Genomic DNA, 21,543 nt, shown 5'->3' on the forward strand with positions numbered 1-21,543 from the left:
AGAAAGCTCTGTAATCAGATTTCTTCTGTCATTGGGAATGCATTTGGTCAAGTTAACTCGTCAGACCTGCACTACGCCTTGCCTCATATGGTCTATATTTCGTTGCTTTCGTACTTTAAAATATTGAACTATGAATATTTATTTTTAAGATCTACCAGACCTTTCAGCTCAACAATTTAGTAACAATGTAATGAAAATCGAGAACAGCAGTGGGTGACAAGATGCAAAATATCTTGCATTTTCAGCAGTGTGATCCATTTTTCGGGATGTTAATGGAGCTGTAAGCGCAATAGGCTATTGGTCCGGTTTCAGCAACAAACGTGCGCTGGCATGCCGCATGTGTTCGCTGCAAATGTCTGGCACGCCAAATAGAAAACATTTCCGATTATGAGAAGCCCTTAAAATCTACCGGCAGAGTGTAAGACGTCACTTGAGCGCGCCGTTTGCACCTCCCACTCCCGCTGGTCACCGCTGGATTATCGTGGCCGTGGATCATCTCGCCCGTTATGCTGAAACGTCTCCATTACCGTCTGCGTCCGCCCGCGATGTCACTTCCTTTCTTCTAAAGAAGCTGATTCTTCGCCATGGTGCTCCTCAAGAACTGCTCAGCGACCGTGGACGCGTATTCCTGTCTGAGGCTCTTGAGGCCCTCCTCAAGGAATACCGCATTATCCATCGAACCGCTTCGTCTTACCACCCTCAGACCAACGGCCTGACCGAGCGTTTCAACCGAACCCTCAGTGGCATGCTGTCCATGTACATCGACGCCAAACACTCCAACTAGGACCAAGTTCTTCCCTTCGTCACCTACGCATATAACGCTGCGACACAAACCACCACTGGATTCTCTCCCTTCTTTCTTCTGTACGGCCGCGAGCCCCCCTGCACGATGGATACTCTTCTTCGCTACCGGCCCGACATTTCCGAGTCCACGCCACTCTGCGACGCTGCCAGGTTCGCCGAAGAATGCCGTCAGCTTGCTCGGTCGTTTACCACGCAGACAAAGTGGCTGCAAAAACATGACCGCGACATTTCCGCGGCCTCTACCTCTTACCCTGCCGACTCCCTTGTGTGGCTCTGTGTGCCTCCCACAACTCCCAGCCGTTCGCGAAAACTGCTGTATTGGTATCATGGTCCCTACCTGGTTCTCAAGCAAACCTCTCCGGTCAATTATATTGTTGAGCCCGTTGCACCAGCTGCGGACTTGCGTCGCCGTGGCCGCGAAACCGTCCACGTCAACCGACTGAAGCCGTACTACGACCCCTCTGTTCTTCCTTCCCCATAAGACGCCAGGCTGGCTCTTTTTCACCCGGGGGAAACTGTAGTGTGCCAACTGTGACAGGTTCCGCTACCGCAATGCGCCGACACTACGCTGCACCTGACGAAGACGAAGTTATGCGCCGACACTATGCTGTGCCTGACGACAACGAAGTTGCCCCGCTCTCTCTTGGGGCTACGCCCGTCTAAGCTGTCAGATCCTGCACGGCGGTTCAGTCTCTTGAGGACGCCTAATAAACGCACCCCTACATTTGAAACATTCTAGACAGTTCCATTACTTTACAGGACATGATGGATGGCATAAGAACAATGGTAAAGACCAATAGCCTAATTAACCTTTCTAGTCAGACCACATAAGTAAATAAAAGCGAGTAGGAAGTTGGTCGAGCTGGGGAATCGAACCAGGGTCTCTGGAGTGCGAGATGAGCACGCTAACCACTCCGCCATACCAGCTTTTTTTTTTATTGCCTTAAGAGGCGTGGGAATACAGCGCATTACAACATATGTGAATATTTACATGGCTATTTACATGGGTACAGCACTCCTCGCTTCCAGCGACCATTCCAACTTCTTGAACTGACCGCTAGGGGGCCGGTGAGTGCGAACGCGCTACGCATCGGCTCCGTACAAGCACGGCGATTTCTTCGAAGTACGAGCCCCGCAGTGCCCACCTCTTCACTACACCGTTCGTAAAGGTGAGCACTACGATCAGCTCTACTTTGGTGGCCGACGGTCCCTCCTACGTGGGCCCAAGGGCCGCAAAACACCCCTAACCGACCAGCTGCCGCACTAGGCCTCGCGCCACCGTGCGTTCACCTACCACCTCACCCACAGCGAGAGCATGGAGGTCCAGGTGCTCGGGGAGACCATCAACCCCAATGACTATAATCCCAGGGACTGGACTCATATCCTGAGCCTACCCACCCGCCAAAAAGATGCGCCGAAGATCCAGGACGAGGCGAACGCCAGCGCCGGCTCACGACCGAAACATTCCATACACCAAGCGTCCCAGCTGCGAGCGGCGCGTCTCGCGGCGCAAAGGTCGCAACGCCAGCCACCATTACCTGCGGGCGATTACAAGATTGTCTTCCGCTCGAACGGAGGCCTTTCTTTAACCGACCTTCAACCGCGCCAGCTTCGCCTCGCTCTGATAGCTGCGGCCAAGGACATCCAAGATCCAGACGCCACCCAGTTGCGCATTCACCCTATACACAACACATGTACCATGAGCACCCCTCACCAAGCTGACGCGCTTCGCCTGGTCGCCATTCAACAGCTCAAAATTCGAAACCAACCCTACGCTGTCAGTGCCTACATCGCCCCCCCCCCCCCCCGGATGGTGCACTAAGGGGAGTTATTACCAACGCCTACTGGGAGGAAACCCCGACACAGGTTCTAGAAGAGCTCATCGTGGGCAACCCTACGGCCCCCATCATTGATGCACGCCGCATGGGACAGACCCGTTCAATCCTTATTACTTTCCGGGGGGGGGGGGGGGGGGGGCGCCGGTGCCCAGAACCATCTCCTACGGAGGCGGCCTCCACAACTGCACCCCCTACAGAGGACACCTCGACGCATGTACAAACTGCCGTCAACCTGGACACCGTTCGGACGTGTGCACCCTTCAGCGCACATACAACTGTAAAAGGTGTGGCGTCCCCCACTCACGAGAGGACACTCCGACATGCACCCCAGCCTGCATACTATGTGGAGGCGCCCACATGACCGGCACTAGAGGATGCAAAGGCAGGGGACGCCGCTCACCGCTCGCCTCACTGCAACAGCACATCTGCCGCACACCGGACCGAGACGCGGACCGCACCGACGTGCGTCGCTCCAGCAAGTCGCGTTCATCATCACGTCGCCGCCAAGACCAGCAGGCTCGTCAACTTTCCTGGGCGGACAGAGTGGCCGGCAGAGTCAACAATGCCAGCAAGCCCCCGGCCCCTCCGCCCACACAGGTGGATCCCCGTGACCGGGAGCTCAAGGCCCTGCGAGACGAGGTGAGTCGTCTTTCCTCTCTTATCAAGACCCCCACCTCCGTCCTTCCACAGCTTACACCAACCGTCCCTCCCGCCCAGCACACTCCACTACCTCAAACAACAACAGAAAACATGGAAGAGTCCGTCTCCCAATCCCCACCCTCACCCCCACCCAAGAAAAAACGAACAACAGAGCCCCCACCCGTTACCCGGACCGACATGACATCTCTCGAGGCCCGCCTAGATGCTAAACTCGCTGAGATGGACGCGCGTCTAGAGGCAAAATTCAATCACCTCATCAACCACCTCTCCCAACGGTTCGAGCAACAAATGGGCCTTTTTCCAGTGGGGTGTCCCTCTAGCGGCCGCCACTGGCAAACCGAGTTGGGGGGCAAGCCTAGAAACGCCTTTCCTTTCTGTGTGTTGAGCGTACGAAGCAAGCGTGTGTGTTGTCAGCTAGCGAAATAGTTTTTGAGTTCGCGCCGCGTTCCGCATATTTTTTTTTCGTCATAGACGAAGCCGCACTGCAAATGCGCGATACTCTTTGCACACCAACACCACTTCGCCGTTTTCCCAACTAGTTTTTGCTGCGTCGTGTGTGGTCGTGTGTGGTCGTGCTGGCAGCATGGAGGCACCTACGTGCAGGACTTTCTTCAGCCTTTTCAGCGAGAACAACTGGAGTTCAAACTTCAGAGATGCGCCCGCGCTCAGCCAAGAAGACGTACAACGTCATTTCAAGGCTGCGGACGCCGGGTTGTGCGAGCGGCAAATGCGCCGTGGCTGGAATTTCCTCCAGGACAAGTATCTGAGGCACGTGCAGTGGCTGAGTGCGGAAGAGGCTGTGTACCTCAGAAGTACTTGTCTCCCTTCCATGAAGAGCGGGCACTACAAGCAGCTGGTCATGCTGAGCCGAGAGCCACTGCAAGTCGTGCAAGCTTTTTGCGAGTGTACCGCAGGGTAAGTACTTTCCTTCAACTACTGTAACAGTGCACGACGATGCTTGCGCTAGGCCACTGCGTTACGCTCTCACTCCTCGCGGAAAACTGGCGAGTACAGGCGCAAATGAGCACCTTTTTACATTGAAGCTGTTCTGCCCGCACGCATGTGAACATGTTCGCAAGGGGATACCACCCGGCCGCGCGACAACCGGCGAGCAGCTGGCTTTTGCACCGTAGCGAGGGAACATGCTGCTCCTAAAACAAAATCCTATTTAATGCATCACTTCGGCTTATAAAACTTGTTCTGCTTTCACTCTCGTGTGCGCCGTGCTTGTGTAATTTAATAATCTCTCAATAGAGCAGTTATGTTGGCCCATTTTCTAAGCTGTTTACCGATCCATATTCAGGCAAAGACGTTCCCTCCAGCGAGTGCAGTTGCCACTTTCGGGTCATGTATTGTACGCAATTTTTTTGTTACTTTCCCTTCTCAATCAGGTTGAGCGAGACATGTCAGCACATAGCTGCATTGCTGTTTGCGGTTGTGGATTTAAAAACACCATCAACTACAGACCAGCAGTGTGCATGGATTGTGCCATATGCAGGTAAGTGTCTTTCATGCTCATATTGATGGCAATGAGTGAATTTCAGCCAAGAAATCACAAAATGAATGAGGTGTGAGATTTTTATTGCCAAGTGACAGAAAACATGTCGTGACATTTGTTTCTTCAGTACGGCAGCCTGAACAGCGAACAGTTGTGTCCGCACTGCACAACCAAACAAAAAACTGACTATGTTTCACTGTTCTGCTCTCCGTATTACAGCGCACAAACAAGCACTGAGGCAGCATAGCTGTAGTATATCTCAGCCCGACCAGCCTCTTGATGCTGAATGCTGATGAGAAAGTTGCACAATATTTCAATGTAACAAATAGTTTAAACCTTCCTCCGTAGTTGAGCAGTTAGCTTCAGTGTGAAACATTGAAGCTGTAGCATAAGTAATACAGATAAGATTTCTCAGCTGCATTGCACATACATTGGTAGCACGTCATTTTTATGCTTTGAACACACCGAAATCAAAAGTTCAGCTTAATATAGGCACCATAATAGGCTACCATAATTGAAGTAACTCATTCATTTATTGAAGATTTCATATGTTGCTCAATCTCTCCTAAACGTATTTTGTGCAGGAAACAGCCGCCCACCAGCCATGCCACTACAAGAAATCCCGTTTTGGAAGGTGCGCACTGGTAAGAGGAAGAAGGGCAAAACACCGAGAGGCGTTGATTCAGTTTCTCCTGTGAATATTGATTCAGAAGCTCTCATCGCCCACCTCCAAACCCATGAGCCTGATTTGCTGTGGCTACGTTATGCACAGCCATCAGATGCAAACAATACTGACTGCCAAGCTGCTCAAGATGAAAACTCTCCATTCATCCCTGCAGTTGCAGACACAGAAGACCTGCTCCTCGACGAGAACAGAGAGCTGTTCCGAATAGAAGTGAAAAAAATTTCGCCGATCTCTGCTCAGGACAGAGACAACATTTGTTGTCAGACACTTGGGCAGGCAGAGAACTCCAGGTGGTTTGAGGAGAGGCAAGGGCGCATTACAGCCTCATTTTTCAAGCGGGCAATCCACTGCAGAAAGGTGGACAGTATTTTGAAAGATATCTTCCAATATACTGCACAACGGCCTCTGGCCCAAAATGACCCCCGTCGGTATGGCAGGGAAATGGAGGCAGTGGCTATACAGAGGTACATCGAAACACGCAGGCTGCTGGACATTACGGTAGATGTTCAACAGACAGGCCTGCATGTGCACAAGTGCCATCCCTTTCTGGCAGCATCACCGGATGGTATAGTGAAGGAGCCAACAGGAGAAGGGCTTCTTGAGGTTAAGTGCCCCTATTCTAAGAGGGGGCTAACAGCAGAAGGCGCATGCGAGGACAGAAAGTTCTTTTGCGAGATGCTGAATGGTGAACCAGCACTTAAGAAAAACCACACCTACTACTACCAGGTGCAGGGCCAACTTGCCATCACAGAGTATGAATGGTGCGATTTTGTCGTATACACAGCCCACAAACTGCCAGGGCATGACATTCATATTCAGCGCATTTACTTTGATGAAGAGTTCTGGCGCAACAACATGCTGCCAGGTCTCCTCTATTTTTATGAGAGGGCCATCCTTCCCGAACTACTTACATGCAGAGTGAAGCGCCTAGGCAAACTGCACACAACTGGTGTGGGTCACATCCCATTTTGTCAGCACCAGCAAGGGTTCTTCAGGAGTGAACTTTGTGGGGGGTTAAAGATGGTCATTCGCAGGGTGACTTAAACTTTTTTCACTAAGGCCGAGCAAGATACAGCCGGGGACAAAAGTCTCCGGACCACGTGCTCCTCAAACGAAGCTTATAGCTCTGCTATCGGACAGCGGCTGGAGACCACACTTGTGTAGGTAAAACTTAAATTTTTGTTCTTTCATCTCCACAAGTGCGGTCTCCAGCCGCTGTCCGATAGCAGAGCTACCGGCTTCGTTAGAGGAACACGTGGTCCGGAGACTTTTGTCCCCGACTGTACATTGCAAATTGTGGAAATAGTTTATTGGGGTTTAAGGTCCCAAAGCAACTCAGGCTATGAGGAACGCCGTAGTGAAGGGCTCCGGAAATTTCGACCACCTGGGGTTTTTCTGTTTCTGCAACTGCAGGGATGAATAGAGTTTTCGTCTTGAGCAGCTTGCCAGTGAGTATTGTGCGCATCTGATGGCTGTGCATAACGTATACCCCCAACAAATCAGGCTCATGGGCTTGGAGGTGGGCGGTGAGAGATTCCGAATCAATATTCACAGGAGAAACTGAATCAATGCCTCTCGGTGTTTTGCCCTTCTTCCTCTAACGTGCATCGACATCGCACAGTACACGGGCCTCTGGAATTTCGCCTCCATCGAAATTCAGCTGCTGCGGCTGGGCTCGAACCCTCGTCTTTCGGGACAGCAGCCGAGTGCCGTAACCACTGATCCACCATGGCGGGGCAAGCAAATTGTGGAAATGAAGGACGCCGTAGTGGAGTGCTACAGATCTTGACCACCTCGGGTTCTTTATTGTGCGCTTATATCACAGGGTAGATAGGCATTATTGCAGTTCGCCTCCATGGAAATGCAGCCACCAAAGCCAGGGGCCAACCTTGACATCAGCAACAGAATGCCAAAGCCACTACAGCGGCTGCCAAGAAATGAAGTTTGGTTTATGGGGTTAACGTTATAGCGCCCGGCGACGCTATAAAGCGCATGCGCTGAGATCGGTGTTCCCGCGATAGAAGAAAATGAATGACAGCGCATGCTCGGAGCGCACACCCGGCACGGGCTGTTCGGAACTATAAGCCTGCCACGTTGGTCATCTTGCTCTGGTGCTCCGCTGCGACCCCGCAAATCCTCAACAGTGGTGACCCGGCGAACCGTGCCTTCTATCCCAGCGGCATCCTAGCAAGGCGTACTGGCAGGACCCAAGTTTCAACCCGCCGCTCCCAGTGTTCCGGCCCGCAGGCGTCGGCGGGTGGTTCGCCCAACTGGAGGCTGCGATGTACCTGAACGGCATCACCATCCAGCCGTTTAAACACGCAGTCCTTTGCGACATCCTCCCGCCCGACCTCCTGCGTCGGCTCACCTACTCTGCCTTCGGCTGCCTGCCATACAATGAGCTGCGTGCGGCCGTCTTGGCGGACTTCAGCGCCTACTACGTTCCGCCGCCGCTCTACGAAGCAGCTGACCCGTTTTCGCTGCCGCCAGCCTCTGTCCCTGGACCGGCCTCGCTCGCGCCCACGCAGCCCTCATCAGAACCCGGCCCGCCTCAGCAGCGCCTCGCCGCCACTCCAGTCCAGCGTCTCCGGCCCAGCTTCTTTAGCACCGACCGCACCAGACGCTGCCGCATCGCTTCCGACAGCACATCCTGCTACTCCGGACACGCTAGCAGCACTGTGCGACGACTCCACGGCCCCAAATCCGCAGTCATTCCCTCAGCAGCTCGGTGAGGTGCCTGGCCCACCGTGTTTTGCCACGTCAGCGAACTCAGCGACAGATGCGCCTTGCGCCACCCTGTTCAGTGCCTCCAGCCGTACTGCCTCCCATAAGGACGATACAGCGTCTACGACACAGCCCGGTCAGCAACTTCTCTCATCTGCAATAGTGCCGCCGTCAGTCGAGCTCTTCCTCGACGAGTGCCCCATTCCGCCAACTTCTGTAACCTACTGCGTAGCATCGCTGCCAGTCAAAAGCTCACCTGCCGCCTCATCGCTCATTCCGCCAAAGCCGTCAGACACTGACCTGAGCAATTGTGCTAAAGGCGAAGTGACATTGCCGCTACCGCAGCATATGCCACTTACCAGCCCCACTACCCCGGCGGCCACACCGCCTGCCCAAGAGGCCCCACCCCAAGCCCTTAGTACTGTCAACCACTTCTTGGAGTCTGACCCTGGCAGCTCGACACTGTCGCAGCAAGCGTCTGCTTTGGTGCCTGCCTTGAGCCACCTTCACCAACGAATGGCAGAGCTACCCACACCGAGTAGTGCAGCAACTGTCCATCCACCAGCTGTGTCTGTTGCTGTCAGCCAGCCGTCTGATGTAGCCGTCTCAGCTCCACGGCCTGTCACTGCCACAACCTTCTTACAGCCACCCACAGAAGACCATGCCCACACGCACATCAGCACTGGCCAGTTGCTCCGGACTGCCACTCTCGCTTCACCCAAGCGCCTGGCATTGAGCCCAGCAATTTCCTCCGGCATCGTCACAGCTGTCATCGTTGTGTCGACGGTCCCACCACAGCTGCTGTCAGTCCATGGAGCCGTTTCGGCCGCTCCTGTGCTTGTGACCGTGTACACGGCGCGTCAGATCCCCATCGACATCAGCTGCAACTTTCCAACATCGATGACACTTGTGTCAGCGGGCAGCACTACAGTTGGTGTCGGCCCGACCATGGTCTCCATTGCCCTAATATCCTTTGTCAGCTCTGCACCCTGCATCATTCGCTCCTTGCGCAGCAGCCAGGCTCGTCCACCTGAGCCGGCGCACTCCAGCCGACGGCTCTTCCCGGCCCCTGACCTGAACTTACCAGACCTTGTAGCGACCCCGTGGGGACACTGTTCCTCTAGCTGCCTGCTTGCCTGCCGTGGCTACTCCATCTCTGCCTGGCACGGGCTGTTCGGAACTAGAAGCCTGCCACGCTGGTCATCTCTCTCTGGTGCTCTGCTGCGACCCCGCAAATCCTCAACAACGTCCTGAAGTGACTCTGGCTATGAGGGGCGCCGTAGTGGAGGCCTGCGGATAATTTTGGCCACCCGGGGATTTCGACCACAATACACAGGACTCTAGCGTTTCGTCTCCATCGAAATGTGACCGCAGCGGACGGGATCGAATTCGCATCTTTTTGGGTCAGTAGCCGAGTGCTATGACCACTGAACCACCGTGGCAGCCGAAAAATGGAAGTGCCAGAGACGTAGTCAAGAAGGCAGTGTGAGGTGCAAGCCACTCGCCGCCTGGAACAGCCAAACTCATAAGTGGCCTGGCAACCCTGACTGTCTCCGTGCGTTCCCTCTCGGAGTGCCGAGTCGGGGAGAGAGCCTTCAGCCGCGAGCGGAGACGCCGCCGTCTGTATTTCAAGCCCTTTGTTTGTAACTGTTGTTCGACGGTAGAATAAATGCATCCGTGCTCACATATGGCGCAGTCGACGTCCCGAACCTCGGTGTAGCCCGCCCATTCGAAGCCGCAAGCCACTTCACCGAAAGCCAGAGTCAACGTGTGTCGAGCACCAGCAGCCAAAGCCCAACGCCCGTCTCACCGCCGCCGCCGCCGTGCCGCTCATAAACTGGGAGGAACCCACCGCCTCGGACCTCGCTGGTTTTACAGCGCAATTCTTGCGAGATGAACTATCACAACGCAATTTGGACAATACTGGTTCCAAGGACGAACTTATTTCTCGCATCCTTGCTGACACTGCCGCAAAACGAGTCCTGCTACCGGAAACAACTGTATCAGTCACCGAGACGCAGCCCGCTCCAACTCAAGGTGACCAGTTTTTCCAACCTATGCCAGTGTTCAGCGCCGACCCCGTACAGAATATGCAGATTTTGACCGCCTACCTTCAAAATCAACTAGCTTTGACACTGTCACAAGCCTCTACGAGAGCAGTGCACGTAACAACTTTGCCGGACTTGTCATCAACGCTTCCGACGTTCAGTGGCGACGGAGGGTTATCCGTAACCCGATGGATAGACGATCTCGAGCGCACCCAACAGCTTGCCTCTTGGGAACCCGCTACCCTGCTAGCCATCGCCCTCTCAAAACTTCGTGGCCCAGCCGCTGACTGGAAGGAAATCACTGGCCACCAGCTAAAAACTTGGTCAGAGTGGAAGGAAGCGCTTATAGCGCAGTTCGGCGAGCGACTGTCGCTTATACAGTGGCAGGAACTTGTCGGTGCGCGTGAGCAAAGCCCCGGTGAGAGCCTGGTTACCTATACTCTCGCCAAGCTCAAGATAATTGGAAGGTGCCCACTTTCATTGAGTGACAAAGAACACATCGAATATTTAATTCAGGGCATCCGTGATGAGCAAGTGGCTACAGCGATCGTCGTTCAACGCCCGAAGACTGTCCAGGATTTCGTCAGCATCGCTTCAGAAGTTGATCATGCCATGGACCACTCCCGCATGACTAGACTGTCAAAGCCATCCGCGCCAATTTCAAGTCGACAGCCGCATCCTATCACCTCCAGTGCTACAGCTACGACCGAGAGCACTGCAGACATCCGCCAGCCTTCCCGACCTATAAATAGCACCTACCAGCAACCAAACCGTGGAAGGCTGCCGCCCTCAAGAATATCCAACCTGCCACCTGCTAACCAAGAACATCGGTACGAGGCAATCTCTTCCAAGTATGGTGCACCTGCCTACAGACGAGGGCAAGACCTAAGCGAAGCAGTATGTTATAGCTGCAAGGAAAAGGGCCATCTGGCTAGCAACTGCACTGAGAAAGGACAGCCCTCCCGAGACAAGACGCAAACAATCCCTAAAACGCCAACAGCTTGTGTTGGCCGCACTGAGGACCCTTTGCTTGGATCCATGCTTAGGTGTGCGGTTATCACTGCTCACGTCAAGGGCCTTGGAGAGATCAATGCCTTCCCAGACAGTGGTTCGAACGTCACTATCCTCGCTGCCAGCCTAGCTGAAAACCTCAGCATAGAGCCGTGGACAAAGCCACCCCTTCTCGTCGTAGGAGGAGCCTCCGTCGTGCCTCAGGGATCTGTCTTCTTGCGAATCAGCGTAGGCCCCCTCTCTGCAATTGTAGATGCCGCAGTCCTTCAGAGAAATGCCCTTCCCCTTATTCTGGGAGAGGACTGGTTTTATGCTGCTCAAGCGGAACTCTACAAACACTCTACAAACACTGTCGTGCTGTGCAAAGAGGAACTGTTACCGCGTATGTCCAATGCAGTGATACTTAAAACATCAACTTTGTCTCGCTTTGACCCACCGCATACCACCAGCGAACCCCTACAAGTGGATTTTGAACCAGACGAACACGAGCCAGTGTGGAGCAAGCTCAATAAGGCAGCCCAGTCTCAAACTAAGCCAGCAGACTACAAGAGCCCAGCCAAGCCAGCCTCATGCAGCATATTTCCTTCTGAGCCATGTTCATCCACGCCCAACAGTTTCCCTGATATCATCATCGGGACCCAACTCAAGCCCGAAGAGCAGCAAGCAGTGAAGAAAATAGTGCACCGCCACTCACGTCTCCTTGCTACCAGCCCTGATGACATTGGCCTGTATGAAGGCATCGAGCACGAGATCAACTTACTGCCGGATGCAAAGCCTTATGGACGGCAACCATACCGCTACACAGCCAGTGATTGCAAGTTCCTCGAAGCCCAAACAGCATCTCTTCTTCAAAATGACATCATCCGTTCTTCATCTAGACCTTGGGGATTTCCTGCCATTGTCGTGACGCAGAAAGACAAAAAGAGCCGCTTCATCCCGAACTTCTCGAAAGTTGCCGCACCTCTGCAAGCTGTCATCCGAAAGGCTGACTTCGAGTGGACAGTTGAGTGTCAACAAGCCTTTGAAGCCCTTCGTGCCGCACTTACAACAGCACCTATACTGGGACACTTCCACAGTGAAACTGCTGTGCCTACAACCTCTACAAAAGATGCCTTGAAACATCTCCACTCAGTGTTTTACAGGTTCGGTGCTCCTGACCATTGTTTGTGTGACCATGCCAAGTCATTTGAATCACACCTGTTCAAGAACTTCATGCATATGCATGGTGTGAACATACACTTCTCAGTAGCTTACAGAGCAGCTAGCAACGGACTGGTGGAACGTGCCAATGCCACACTTGTGACCGTCCTCCGAAAACTGTGCAACAATGATCAGGCACTGTGGGTCTCCAAACTCGATGAAGCAGCTTTCGCTGTCAATGTAACCCGCCACAGAAGTACAGGATTTTCGCCATTCGAGCTTCTGTTTGGATTTTTGCCGAAACTCCCATATCAGAAAGTCCGCACAACGCAAGCAGCCGACATTCGTGACAGGCTTATGAACTTGCCAGACCTTCGCAGCGAGGCTGCGAGTAACTCTCAGGAAGCTCAAAGGAACCGCAAGAGAATCTACGACCGCACCCACCGCAGCGCCTCATTTGACGTCGGAGACTTTGTCTGGGTGCGAAGACAAGAGCCAGTACTTGGCGGAACTGAAAAGCTCGCGCCAAAGTTCAAGGGACTCTACCAGGTGACACGGAAAAGGACGCCCGTCACCTACGACGTTCGGCGCATAACGAACTCCGCCACACCCTCACCAGATGCGCGTACAGTGCACATAAGTCAAATGAAACTGTACCACCCTCCGTACTTTGACCCAGTGCTAGTGGAACCCACATGCGAAGCCGTGCAACCTATCCCGAGTCCTGATGAAGACAATGCCGAGCAAATGCCATTTATGACCAATGAGCCGGATCAGCCAACTGGTTCAGCGAGTCAGCGACCTCAGCGTCACCGTGCACCACCCAGGCGACTGCTTGACTATGACTTTGCCAAAGTAGACTAATGTTCCTGTCCAAGAGGACTTGGACTTGCAGGCGGGGTGGGATGTGAGGTGCAAGCCACTCGCCGCCTGGAACAGCCAAACTCATAAGTGGCCTGGCAACCCTGACTGTCTCCGTGCGTTCCCTCTCGGAGTGCCGAGTCGGGGAGAGAGCCTTCAGCCGCGAGCGGAGATGCCGCCGTCTGTATTTCAAGCCCTTTGTTTGTAACTGTTGTTCGACGGTAGAATAAATGCATCCGTGCTCACAGCAGAACCACTGATGCCTTCAAGAAGCTGCTGCTTCACTGCTACCATCATACTCCACTGTTTGAAGCCAAGGAGCAGAGACTTTCTGAGAAGGCCGTTACTAGTCTGCAGCAATGAGAACGAGAATCTCACTGTACTGTGTCAAGTGTGCAAAAGGAAAAAAGCGATGACCGCAGCAGCAGTTATCAAACCTGCATCTTTAGCGGACTTCTTCGCCTAGACTCTTAATGGGGTAGAGGCTCAAGTATTGTGGAAATTAGGACACCAAGAAAGACTGTGCTGGCAGGCCATCAAGGGAAGAGTTCATAGTGCAATATGCTACTGCCAGGTAGTGGTATGTAATCTTGCTCAGAGTGCTGTCTCACAATCATTGCATTTGTGTGCAATAGAAAATGGCAGCAAGACAAGTTTATGTCCTGTTACAACCCTGCTGGCGACACGTTTGACCATCAGTTGACCCCCGTTGAAAAAAAGAAAGGATGCCTGGCTCTGAAAGTGCCTGCGGAGATTTTCCCACTCTTTGCGGGGGGGTTCCCTTTGACAGGTTCCCAGCTAGAAGGACATCTGGGGCAGCAACCGACGATGGACAAACGACAGAGGAAGAAGGGAACGGTGCCTTCAAGCAATTAGCCATGTCCAACAGGAGCCGGCTCGAATCAGAGCTTGCCACAGTTGTGGCCCACGGCCCCGCATGAATCACCGGTGTGCTGCTTGCAAGACTGTTGCACCTCAGTAAGAAATAGCTGCGGACTTGTGATTTCTCCTCTCCCATTCGCACGAGTGCCTCTGCTTGCTACATGCTTTGCAACTTTTCTCATCTTGAAGAAATGTGCCATGTATTGCATTGGCCACCGCCTGGTGAAGGGGCAGACCTTAGGGGATTTAAGGAGCGTGCAGAGTGAGAATAAACACTCTGGGCCCTGGTGACAAGGCTCATTCAGTCGCTTGACGCATGGACTCCTGAGTTTTTGACTGTTTGTAAATTATGTAAATAAGTTTCACCAAAGGTGCCACTAAACCCACTTGTTATCATTTTCCCAAACTTCAAGTTCCCTCTTTCCTTGGCTCAAACACACTACCCATAGAGCCCGGGTTCGAGGTAGCCCCTGCCCCACAACAGTCCTTTCTTATCTCTGTGCTAAATACCTTGCGACCTACCACCTGCAGCATGGTCATGGTGCGTGTGCTCACAAAAACCAACATGGCTGCACTATACCATAGTCCTTCAATGCTTTTTCTGGTCACGAAACTCCTCCGTAACTCTATGGGAGAGGTTCATATACCGCCCGCGCCTGCCGCGGCGCGGCGCCACGGGGCACTGAAGGGCATCATTCGGCGAGCTCAGCACTGTCGCGACCGGTCAGAAAGCGTCGCCGCTCGTTATCAGAGTGCGAATTTCACCGCCTGCTGCTGTGTGTTGACATAATGTAAGTCGTGTGCGTGACACCATGCCGAACACTTGTTGCGCACCAGGGTGCCGGTCCGGCTACAAAGGCGTGACAGAGAAGCTCTCGTTGTTTCGCTTCCCTGCTGACAAGGAGCTGTCGGAAAAGTGGAAGCGTGCTATTCCTCGGGAAGAGACTGGTGACTTCAGTTTTAATTCGAAATATGTGCGTGTTTGCGAAAAGCACTTTCACGCTGCGGACATCATTCGTGTAGAGGAATTCGCTGTGAATGGCGACGCGATATCTTTACAGCGGGGGAGGCCGGCGCTCCGCCCTGACGCTATCCCTAGTATTTTTGAAGGCCTTCCAGGCTATTTGACAAACTGTAAACGACGTAGGCGGTCGCCAGTAGCTCGCAAACAGGTGAAACGACGTCGCGAGCTATCGTGTTCCAGCCTGCGGTCTCAAGATGCCGCCGAAGCCTCGTCTGTGACTGATCCTGCACCCGCGGTTGACTGCATTGACGGTAAGCATTGCTTCTTAGCCTTGTTTTTTTTTTTCGCTTATTGTGTCTAAAAATCCGTTGCTTCCTGGCACGAGTTCGGGAGGATTAGTTTTAAGCAGTATTTTAATCTTTTTGCAGCGCTAGCACTTTCGACGAGCGACAGCGGTCGGGACCGGACCGCGGACGCGGCCTGCCAAACGGATCAAGTCGTCGGCTGTGTAACTTGCGTTGAAGTGCAGTCATTGAAGCGCCAGCTTCGTGCCGCAAAGCAGCAGCTTGAGCACAGCCAGAAAAAGGTGGCGACGTTGAAAGTTGAGGCTAAAAAGCTCCAGAGGCTTCACCAGAACGTTGGCAAGCTCTCGGAGCGCGGAAGGCTGGTATTTCATCAGAGCGTGATGAAGGCAAACGCAAAGTCTGCGAGAGCTGTGCGGTAAGTGTCAAATGTGCATTGCGCGTTAAATACCGAAGGAGTCTCCTGCTTTTTACTAGACTGTATTACTATTTGGTCATAGGAGGAATAATATGCGTAATCTGTAATCTATTAATCTGCGACCTGTAAGATTTCAGTCGAGCTAGGGAAATGTATCTTCTTTCAGTGTAAAACGCCATCTTTCGTATTGATAACTACGTTCATTCATATAGACCATAACAGAGAATGTCATCAGAACATACATGCACTCTGTTAAATAACTGATGGTGCAGACTGAGGCACTTGTTCGTATTCACGTGTCCACATCCTGTTAGCCTCTTTTTTGTCCTTGTAGAATGCAGTTTCGAATACATAAAGAATGGCGTTTGTAGTTGAAGAAAATAATGAATTCTTGGCGACATATTTGCAAAATTTAGGAATGCTGACAAGTTTCATGTGTCCTGTGGTTTCCTTTTCTGACTGCCAGCCCAAAACAGCTTGTGTGCATGTGCTGGCATGTGTTACGGCCATGCTTGCAAAACCCTCAATGTAGCTGACAGACGTGAGACATAACAGGCTTTGATGCTTTGCAGTGAATTCTATGATGCACAGGTCAAACATACATGCTACAATTTCTTCAAGGCGTGCACTGAAGCATTGTGGAGTTTAATTGGCATGTTTGTCCGTCACTTATCTGGTTGCCTTTATGTGATTGCAATGTGCACTGGGCAAATTTTCTAGATGTCTGAGTTAAGAGCATGCCTATGAATGCAAAATAATTTTGCAGCCTTTGTGCGTATGATCAAATTCTCTTTTATTTTGGTGGTGGGCACCTGCTTGTTATAGTGACTTGTAAAGGGCACATGTCGTGGTATAGGCATGCGTCTCGTCTCTCTGTTTGATTTCCTTAATGCATTTCCATCTTGCATGCACATACATTTGATAGTATGATGATGAATGCCAAACGCACTGCAACCTTTCCCCACCAGGTATAAGAAGGAATGGCTGTATGACTGCCTACTGTTGAAAATTAAGTCAACTGCTGCCTATACCTTCCTTCATGAAAATGAGTTTCTGCCTTTGCCCAACCCACGCACCCTCTACTCATACATGAAGAACTTAAGGGCAGATTTCGGGTTTGATGCTAGCTTGTTCACTCTGCTGAAAGAGAAACTGCAAGAAGTCCCCGAGAGAGAACGACGAGGTTTGACGTTATTTTTCATATTTGATGCTCTGCATGTGCCTTACTCAGGTAGGCTTCTATAAACACATTTTTTTTTTGCAGGTGTACTCATGTTCGACGAGATGAGTGTGCGAAAGAGTCTACATGTTAGAGAGTCTGACATGAAAGTCTTGGGGAAAGTGAACTTTGGGGAGCACACCAGGCCAGGGGACCAAGAAAAAGATGCTGACCATGTGTTGGTGTTTCTGTTTCGGCCTTTCCTTGGTGGATGGTCCCAAACAGTTGGAACATTCTGTGCGTCTACTGCTGCTCCTGGCTCTGTCATTGCAAAACTACTTCTGGAGTGCATTGTGCACCTGTCGAATTCTGGTGCCCTTGTTGATGCAGTGACATGTGACAACTCAACAACCAACCGATCTGCCTTGAGGTCTCTGGGTAATTATCAGGCATCACATAAATTTCATTTGTATGACAGCTTGCTGAATATTACCATACTGTAAAATCAGATTCTCTCATAAAACTTATGTGCTTCTTGTAGGCATAAATGGTGGAATGGAACACCCGTCAACATCATTTCAGCACCCTTGTGACTCATCAAAGGATGTACATTGCATAATTGATCCACCCCACATAATAAAGTGCATCAGAAATAATTTGCAGAAAGTTGGAAAGTTTCTGGTAAGAGAAACATTATTATTTATGCCATCAACATGCACAGAATGTTCTTTCACCATGAACTCTTTTCTCATTTCATAGCTACCGCAAGGACAAGAAGTATTTCATTATCATTATGAAGAACTTTTGGAGTATGAGGAGCAACAGGGTGGACTCCGTGCTGTCGCAAAGCTCACAAAAGCGCATGTACGCCCAAATGCCTTCCAGAAAATGAGTGTGAAACTTGCGGTTCAGGTGAAACATTTTTCATGCGCATGTTTATGGATGAATATATCGCGCTACTGTTTGTCTCTGAACAATGCTGGATATGTAACCTGGACGTGTTTTTTTCTTTTCAGCTGTTCAGTGCGTCCACTGCCACAGCTATGGAATTTTATAGCAAGCATGACGCCTGCAAGAAGCTGCATGATTCTACAGCGACATCAGATTTTACTAGGAGAATGAACAGCCTTTTTGACGCTTTGAATTCTCGAAGGCCAGAGCACGTCCAGTACAATGAAGCTGAACACATTGCTGTAAGATATACGTATGCCAATGTTTTGTGGGGCATGGATCTCTTGTTTTATTAATGAGCATACACATGTTGATCTTGCAGATTTTGAAAGAGAATGTTGCATGGCTTGATAGCTGCTGCAAGTACATAGAAGAGCTTCCAAAACAGAGGCAGGTGTGCTTTCTCAGCAAGCCCACACGTGAGGCTCTTCGAATAACTCTTATCAGCACTCTTTCACTTGTTGAAAGCCTCCTGTCATCTGGGTTTCGCTATGTATTGGTGGGAAAGTTTGGTCAAGACCCGCTGGAGGTAAATATGATAGTTACCTTACTTTTGATTTGAGCACTATCAGTAATAACAAAATATTTCTATTCCAGAGATTCTTCGGCATAGTGAGGCATGTTGCTGGTGATGGAGGGCAGCCAACAGTCCAGCAGTTTTTGTTCATTTATCGAATGCTCTCAGTGAACAACTTAGTCCAGCCACCAAAGCGAGCATCAGTCAGTGGAGATAGACCACACTTGCTTCTCAAGCTGCAAGACCTCTTCAACAAAGAGAGCTCTACTGCTAACCATGTGAGCAGTGCTATATTTAAAAACTTCACATTAATACTGAACATGCAGTTTTTGGGCTCTCACCACACTGTTCAGCACAATGATTTTGTAGCCCTGTTGTGGATGTAGAAATAAGCTGGGCACTGCACTCTTATAAATACCACTGTTTAAAATTTCCACTTTGTCGAGTTTGTATTTCTTGTGCGTGTAGAATAGGGCTTTTCTGTTCTTTGCTACGAATGAGCTATAATATATCCTCACGCTATTAGGCTCTGAGTGCCTTCAAATTGTGCCATGCAGTCCAGTAGCTGACTAGATTGTGGATGCAAATAGTTGCATTACTGATGGAAGTGCAACTGAAATAAGAGTGTTATTGAGTGCAAAGCCAATCCACAAAAGACACTAATCTTGCTAACCATTTCGGTAAAATTAGCACCATTTTGAAAGCATGGTAGTAATCATTTTTTGGCCTTTTCTGTAATCGGCACTCCATCATGAAAAACTTTCAATGTAAATTTCAGGTTGACTCTCTGGCTGTTCTTCTGGATGACATCCTTTTGGAGCCTGGTGACTTTACACCTGAAGCCACAGTTTCCCATCACCAGAACACCCCAAAAGAGGGTATACTTGACTACCTCGCAGGTTACGTTGCCAAAAAATTCTCGACACTCAGCTGCTCCAGTTGTGTGGGAACACTGAAAACTGCCCAAAAGAATGCTTCTGGACTGATACTTGTAAGGTCAAAGGGATATCTGCAAGTTCCCTCAAACCAGCTAATCTCCCTGCTCAAAATTGTGGAAGACCACATCGAATCATTTACAGTGGATAGAATTGCTTGCACTAATGTGTACATGAACATTGTTGAGAAGGTTCTGCTTGACAGCCGTACGGCCTCAGCTGCTGTTGGGTGTACATCTCACTTTGTGAGTACGACAGCAGAAGTGGTTCATTTTTTTCTGAGGACACGCTTGCATTTTTTCACTAGAGAAAAGAATAAGCAGATGCGGGCAACTGGGCGTGCCATATGTCCAGCAGGTGGTGGAAGAAAGGTGGCGTCGTAAATGGAACACTGAAAGAAGCCACATCACATTCGCCAACTGAATTGCATTTTCTGCGCAACGAAAGCCTTTCTGACTGACTTCCAGTTAATCTTGTCCTGCGCGAGCTGGAGCCCACACTATGGCAGTTCTAAAGCCTGTCTGTTCACCTGACTCTCTGTAGCACTCTGCTAAATGTTTCTTCATATCTACTCTGTTGCAAAACACGGGTTGTCTGCTCTCTCTATTACATGTTCATTTGCTCCTCTTGACTTAAGCTTGATTCCTCTGTTTGTGACTGCTGTGTGCGTAATATTCATTTTTGCTGTGTGCATCAAAAGGGTAATCCCCTATTTTCTTCGGCAAACGCACAAGACCATGTAGAACTTTCACATGCCTTGCTGCCAATGCAAGCTGTTATATCTGTTTATTGTTCATCACAGCTCGATGTATAGGTGTATCACACATGCGCATGTATGCATAAGCGCTTTGTACTTTGGCCACTGCTGCTTGAGCCGCTAAAAGGCGTCTGGCAGAATTGTAAAATAAAACATCAGGTTGTGTTTGCTCTTCAGTTCATGCAACTCCTTGTTTTGTCTTGTAATTGCCGCTATCATCTTAATTTCCACTGCTAACTGAAATGTTCCTAATCTGCTAATTGAAATGTTCTTAATTTTATCTTAACATTTGTTAGCCTCAAAGTTTTCATCTCATAAGTAAGTGCTAGCACCAACTGTCCTCTTCGTTTTGGGAAATGAGTTCAAATGCAGACTGCTTGCTAATCATCCTGCACCTCATTCTTGTTTGGCTGCTTTTATTGTTATGGTCAGGGATTCCTGTCACAATATTGGCCTCGATAAAGGCATTAATGTTCGCATGAATTTTTTTTCTATGTAAGTGCATTGAACATTACTCTCATTCTCTATATTAATTGTACCACTATTTTATTTTTAATTTCATCTTTTATATTTGCATTGTCAATCAAGACATTCTATTTTTCTCTGCTCGCTTACACGAGTCAGCTGACAGATTTGACGATTGCTCTATTGTGCTTTGTATATATGAGGTTTACTACAAGACGATCGCTTCCCTGGATTGCCACGCGCTGTTGCAATACTACATCTCACTGATTTCTTACATATAAACACGGCTGTCTGTTAACACCGACTTGCTATTGCTTTTCATCAGTTATTCATATTTAGTTTTCTCATGCCTACTGTGTATAATTCCATTTTTTTTTTGCAGATTGGATGCGATGGTGCAAAAATATGTACGTTTGTAATTAATAATAGCTTTTTGATTGAGTGAGTATTGCAAATAAAATACAATTTTTGAACTGCATTATGAGGAGCATTAAAAATAGGTTTGGCCGGTGGTAAATTGACACCTACGAATTTGCCAATTAATTAGGCCAATGCGCCTACTGTGCCAGTCATATAGAATTTTCGGGTGGGAGAACTGCCAACAGTTCCTCTTAGCATGCAAGAAAAAATTGGTTGAGACACACAGGTCAGAGATATGGTCCACGACTGATGAGCCGCTGACCGTATGCATGAGATGTACGGCAGTTAGTAAAACAGATGCCTGCTACAAACAATGCACTGTTACAACAGCTTAAAAATGAACCCAAGTCAAAGAAGATGGGGCGCTAACGAATACACAAGTGAACAAATACAGACGAGTTAAACGTAAGGGTTCGAAGTATAAGACATCAGAATAATGCCTACAGAACTAGTGACAGCTACAATAAGGACTTGAAGACGTTAGCTCGTAAAACAATTGAAAGT

This window comes from Amblyomma mixtum, chromosome 1 (genome assembly GCF_055824585.1).
Source record: "Amblyomma mixtum isolate Tamu chromosome 1, ASM5582458v1, whole genome shotgun sequence".
NCBI classification, from domain to species: domain Eukaryota; kingdom Metazoa; phylum Arthropoda; class Arachnida; order Ixodida; family Ixodidae; genus Amblyomma; species Amblyomma mixtum.